A 6563-nucleotide genomic window follows, 5' to 3' on the forward strand; every position below is an offset into this window, starting at 1 on the left:
CCCATGTGGGTTTTCTGTGGGCAAGTCCAACTGTGGGCTTGCCTACAGAAAGCCCACATAGGGGCCCCAAGGGCAAAACTGCTGTGGGCCCTGCATAGGCTAATCTACATGGGGCCCATGTGGGATTAGTGTGGATTTGCCCTGCCTACAATGCCCCACAGTAAACCCACACATATCCACAGTAGGTACAGGCATGTATGCTAGGAAGAAGCTCCGTATGTCAGTATGTCAGCGACTCTCCGTGCTGGAGTTCCCTGACAGAGACGTTCCCTGCCCTGGCGTCCACCACACAGTCTGACCTGCAGTGGTGACACCTGGGACACAGCCTGCATGAGCAGCGTGTGTGCGTTGCAGAACCTCTTGTTTTTCATTTTGGCACCCATGCTAACAGATCAGAGCAGCCACACAGCCCGCGTATGCCACACATCTCACACGTAGGTGCCAAATCTAGAGATTCGGGGTCTCGCCTATTTTTTCTGTGTGACGCGCACAGTTCTCAGCAAAAATAGACAATGAAAATGATCTGTTGATAGTCATATTGAGAAAATGCCAGCACGTCTCATTTCAGACATATTTCACATTGGCTTTCGTCAGCTCCGCCCCTATTTTAACCGTGCAAGTGCAACGACAAGTGCAAGGTGGTAAGTATTAGGCGCACGGACTATATGGGCATCTCTATGCGCACCTGCTATTTTGTTTCATTTATGTGCAGCAGTGAAATGTGTAAAAGGGCTGGGTGAAGGTGAGTATAGAAAAGTGGGTGTAGTGATTAAATATATGTGAAATACTCTCCTAGCCAATCACATCACTGGTCTCAAAGCTCTGAAACAGTTAACGTTGTTAATCACAATTAAACGTGATAACGACAACTCAACAATGGATAATACATTGTTGCAGCACGTCTGCAGCAAGTATTTAGTTTGATCCTGTTGATAAAATCACCAAAGCAGCAGCGGACATTGTGTCACAAAAGGACATGATTCTGAGACATCTAAGACCAAATTTCAACTAGGAAATAAGATTTTATGCATTCACACAGTGTCCGATAAGAATGACATTTCAGAGCCATGTCAACTGAACTCCAGTAGCGATACCAAGGCCGCCACTCCATCTGATGCGCACAAGGTCGGATAAATACCAAAAAAAAATCAAAACTCCTCCCAGAGGATTCAACAGGTCCACTGACTGTTGCAGCTGAAATGTCAGCCTGTCTAGTTAGGTGACAAAGGTAATTAAATACCAGAGACACAGTATTTTTCCTACCGTCCAACTGCCTTTAATAAATCACTAAAGCATATGCATACAGGCTCTCCGAGCTCTGCAGCAAGAGGAGCATCTTCAACAGCTCATACAAACACTTTATACTTTCATCCTGTGCCCAACACAACCGTCAACACAAGCACCTTGTGTGTAGTCACACCTCACTGTCTGCAGACACCTGTTCCTGCAAGATAATCAATAATAATCCCATATATGGAGTCATGCTTGTCTTGTACAGTTTCCAGCTTTTGCATTTAGCCCCCCTTTTCCAATGATCACTTCTTAGAATCGGGGTCACTGTGTATCATGCACTTCAGATAGCCCTTTCTATTTCTTCTTTCCTAATTGACTTGACATTCATTTCACCACACAAACAAGTTGCATATTGCACCTTGTTGGTAAGATATTGCTTAAAACAGAACGATGTGATTACAACATTTAAGAGGTCAATAGACAGGGTCAAGAATGCATCATGTTCCTTAAAGACAAAACTGATCAGTTGAACACACTTCTACACTGGATTAACAATCATCAAAGAATAAATACAACAATATAGTAATTTATACAACAGTACACTTCTAATATCATTTTTTTCCTCCATATCACCTCAACTTTGGTCAACAAAATCTCAAGACCCTCGCAATGCAAAATTGCAAAGGTTTTGAGTTTTCATCAAATGCTGTTGCCATTGTGATGCATAATTTGCCATGAAACAGGAAGCTGTTTTTGAGGTGCTAGGGGTGTTTGAAAGCTCACAAAACTGGGCGCACACATCAGAACCCGTGAATTTTGCAAGAATATAGAGCAATTGGGCTCTGCCCAACCGGACGTTGGCCATTTTGAATTTTGTGTGTTTTTCTTGTATTTTATGCAAACTTTTTCAAACTCCTCCTAGAGGGTTTATTACATTCATTTGACATTTGGCTGATATAACCCTCAGACTAATGTGATACTAAATTGTGAAGGAATAGTCGATAACTCAAATGATGATGTCATAGGTCATATGATAACACACCATTTTAGGCAATTTACATTTATGGAATTTTTCAAAACTCCTCCCAGAGGATTCAACAGGTCCACTGACTGTTGCAGCTGAAATGTCAGCCTGTCTAGTTAGGTGACAAAGGTAATTAAATACCAGAGACACAGTATTTTTCCTACCGTCCAACTGCCTTTAATAAATCACTAAAGCATATGCATACAGGCTCTCCGAGCTCTGCAGCAAGAGGAGCATCTTCAACAGCTCATACAAACACTTTATACTTTCATCCTGTGCCCAACACAACGGTCAAACCAAGCACCTTGTGTGTAGTCACACTTCACTGTCTGCAGACACCTGTTCCTGCAAGATAATCAATAATAATCCCATATATGGAGTCATGCCTGTCTTGTAAAGTCTCTAGTTCTTGCATTTAGCCCCCCTTTTCCAACGATCACTTCTTAGGATCGGGGTCACCGTGTACTTCAGATAACCTTTTCTAGTTCTTCTTTCGTAATTGATGCAACATTCATTTCACCTACACAAACAAGTGCAATGCAAAATTGCGGTTTTGAGTTTTCATGGAACAGTGTTGCCATGGCGATGCGGAAGACTTGCATGTTTCGCCATGAAAGAGGAAACTGTTGTAACTTGACTTTATATTGTCCGATCTGCTCCAAATTTCACAAGTTCGATAAGAGTCCAGGCCTGAGGACATCTACCTGCTCATATTGAGTCATAGTCATAGCACCACCTGCTGACAACAGGAAATCAGCCTTATGTGACAAACATCATCAACTTACTTAAAATTCACATGGTGTGGTGTACACATGATATACTATACTGCAACATGACGTATAATAAGTGGGTGTTCTCTAACACCACATAGTGGGCACAGGGGGCCTTGTTTTAACCGCGCAAGTGCAACGACAAGCGCAAGGTGGTATGTCTTAGGCGCACCGACTGTATGGGCGTCTCTATGCGCACCTGCTACTTTGTTTCATGTATGTGCAGCAGCGCAACGAAGGTGAACATAGATCGGTGGGCGTGGTGATTAAATAAATGTGAAATACTTTCTCATCCAGTTAAAACCGTTGTGCCAATCACAGTTAAACGTGATAACGACCGCTCAACAAACGGAAAGCTTTTCTTCAGGAAATGTCTGGTTGGTTCAGAGCGTCACGACATGAACACACATCACCACAAATCTGTACCAAAAGACAGATGGAGTAGTTTTTTTCATCAGTTAGTTACTATAACTTTTATTTTCTGTGCTTGACGAGATGGTGCATCTCAAGGGGTTTATCCTCTAATTAAATTTTGAAATAAAATAAGGACATACTGCATTACGTGGGAGAACTCAACGATTTGCTGACAGTCACAGGGTTTTCTTACAACATGCTTGATCGGCTAAAGGTCAAACAAAAATGGCTAAAAAGATAGACTAAAGCAAGACTATAAACGTTAGTACATTTTGATGTCAACAACAAAAAATACTTGCTGCGATACTTGATTTTTACCCTCGAAAATTTAAATAAGAGTAACAAAGAAGTAAAAGGAACAAAGAGGGAGAAAGACGGTGATGGATTAATTATCAAGTCTATTCATATTCATTCAAGTGGGACAATTGACAAACTTTTAGTAAATTAAATTTTATGGGTTAAATAAGAAGCTTTCAGAATTTTCTTCATCTGAAACAATGTAATAATGCTTAGTACCTCTTCTCCCTCAGAGTCAGCAGACGACTCTGAAGATGAGTCTTTATAACTCCGCTCAGACTTCCTTTTTCTTCTACGGCTCTTTTCCTCCTGAGGGACACAAGATTTACAGCACATTTATAAATGCTTTATAACACCTGGGACGTGATGCATAAATGATGCGTACACTCAAAAACCGCACATACGCCATTTCCCGCTTATAAACACACCTCACGCATTCTTTAGGCCAGGCATACACATGTTGTCCTGAAGCGATCTGAGGGTGATTTGATGAGGTGGAGATGAAATATGAGGTGAGAGACGGAATCTTTCAGCAAAACATTTTTGTTAGTTTTTTTTTTGTTTGTTTGTTAGTTGTTTTTTTTTTTTTTTTTTTTTTGCGTTTACACAGAGATTTGTAAAATGCCAATCAAAGGCACATTTATGAACATAACATTGATTAATTACATTTGTGTGATTAGTTTAACCATTCATTTAGTTTACATAGGAGTCAACATTTTATTTTGCTCATAATATTCTTTTTATTTTATCCTTAGTTTTGTCACACCTTGTAAAGTCGGTTTAGATATGAGCGCTACAGACTAATCACTGATTACATTTCTGAGATATCACTGCTGATGATGGTTTACAGGTCCGTGTGATGAATTCATGATTTGGACGATATAAAGCCGTGCGTAATGGTCGTGCGTAGTGACAGCTGTTCTGCTGTTGGACAACCTCGCCGGTGCAACACAATCGGTAAACGGCATTTCCTCTTTCCCGTTTGACAGCTATACAGACTGGTGGAACAGGCGGCGAACTGATACGAAAACAGCTGGATCAGTGCGTGTCTTCCTCCATTTATGGCTCATTGTGGGAGTGGAAATTAGGCTCGTGCACGTGTGTCCAGTTCTTTAATGACTGAGATCTATAAAACAGAACCATGCGTACGCACAGCTTTATAAATCTGACGAAAAGAATACGTATATTTTATTCTGGCTTTGCGCGTACACACAGTTTTATTCATGAATCTACACAGAGTTTTATGCGTCTGGCCCCTGAACTCAAAACTGTTTGACTCAACTTGACCTGCATAGACACAGCACAAGAAATAGCTTGCAGCAACTTTATATTTAACTGCATCTCATATTTGTGGGAATATTGACAAGGTCAGTCTAATTGATCACATGAAAAAGTTTCTGCTGATAACTTACTGAATGAGAGTAAATTTTCTTCTTCTTCTTGGAAAATAAAACAAGAACATTCAGATTGAATAGTTTATAAGTAATTTTATGGCAATATTGTTTGATAACACATTTTTACTACCAGAGCCTGTTTCCAATAAAGTATACTGAAAAAGAGAACACATATCTTCTCCCTGATCATTTTATTAGCCTCAAGTGGCTCAGAGTAGAGGAGAGATCATATATCAAAATATGTATTGTTCACAGGATTGTCAATCATGTGGTACCACAATATCTCAGTAATTATTTTTCTCAGGTCAGCGATGTCCACAGTTATCCCACTAGAGGGAGCTCCACTGATTTTGTGCCATGCAGATTTAAAAGCTGTGTGGGAAAGGACTTGTTTTTATATAAAGTAGCAGTTATGTGGAATGTGTTACCTGCAAGACTTAAGTCAATTAGTTCTATTGGAAACTTGAAGTCCTCCCTAAAGCGCTGGCTGAGTAGCAGCTGGTCCTACATATAACTATTTCATCTGTTTCAATAATTCAATCATTTTAATTAATTATTGAATTGGTAGGATACACTGTACTGAATACATATTGTACTGCTGCCTTCTCTCTGCCGCCCCTCCACCTCCCACAAACATACACACATGAACACACGTGCACACTCACACGCATTAACTTATACTAATTGTGCTCATATACTCACTTAAACATTAACAGTCAAACACACAGCTACACCCAAAGGACCACAATGGAAATAAGCTCTTGAGCTTTATTATGTTTAAGATATGATGCCTCCTGGTTGAGGCTGTGCATACATGATTCATTTATTTATATATGCTGTATATCTTTTATATTGTTAATAAATAATTTCAATCAATCAATCAATCAGCCACTTCAGCAGTAAGACAGTTCATTCTGGAATATACTGTTGTAGAAAACCACTGACAGTAAAAAAGACAGAAATGATCAGAGATGCCTACATCCACAACTGAAGACATATTGGCAGGTAGGCCGTGTGTTATTACAAGGTCTAAAGTGTGGCCTCTCTTATGAGTTGGCTGAGTAACATGTTGGATAAAAGTCACACAATTCAGCAAATTTAAAAGGTTCCAAGGTAAAAGAGTCTGATTGATTGTCCACATGGAAGTTAAAATGACGTAAAATAACAATTCATAATTGGTGTGGATTATTGAGAGTACTTCTGAAAAATCGAAAACAAAGGAAGAGCATCGTTTGGGTGGCCTGTGAACTATGATACACAGTACAGGACGGCTGTTAAAAATAATGGAGTGATATTCAAAAAATGTGTATTTATCAAATGTAATATCTTTAAAACCAAGCAACGCAGAGAGGATGGTTGCTCTACTCCCATCTTTTTTAACCTTTCCTGGAGGAGTATGAAAAATTGCAGTTTGGTGGTGAGGTTTCAATA

Source organism: Thunnus maccoyii, chromosome 15 (genome assembly GCF_910596095.1).
Source record: "Thunnus maccoyii chromosome 15, fThuMac1.1, whole genome shotgun sequence".
Classification (NCBI taxonomy): domain Eukaryota; kingdom Metazoa; phylum Chordata; class Actinopteri; order Scombriformes; family Scombridae; genus Thunnus; species Thunnus maccoyii.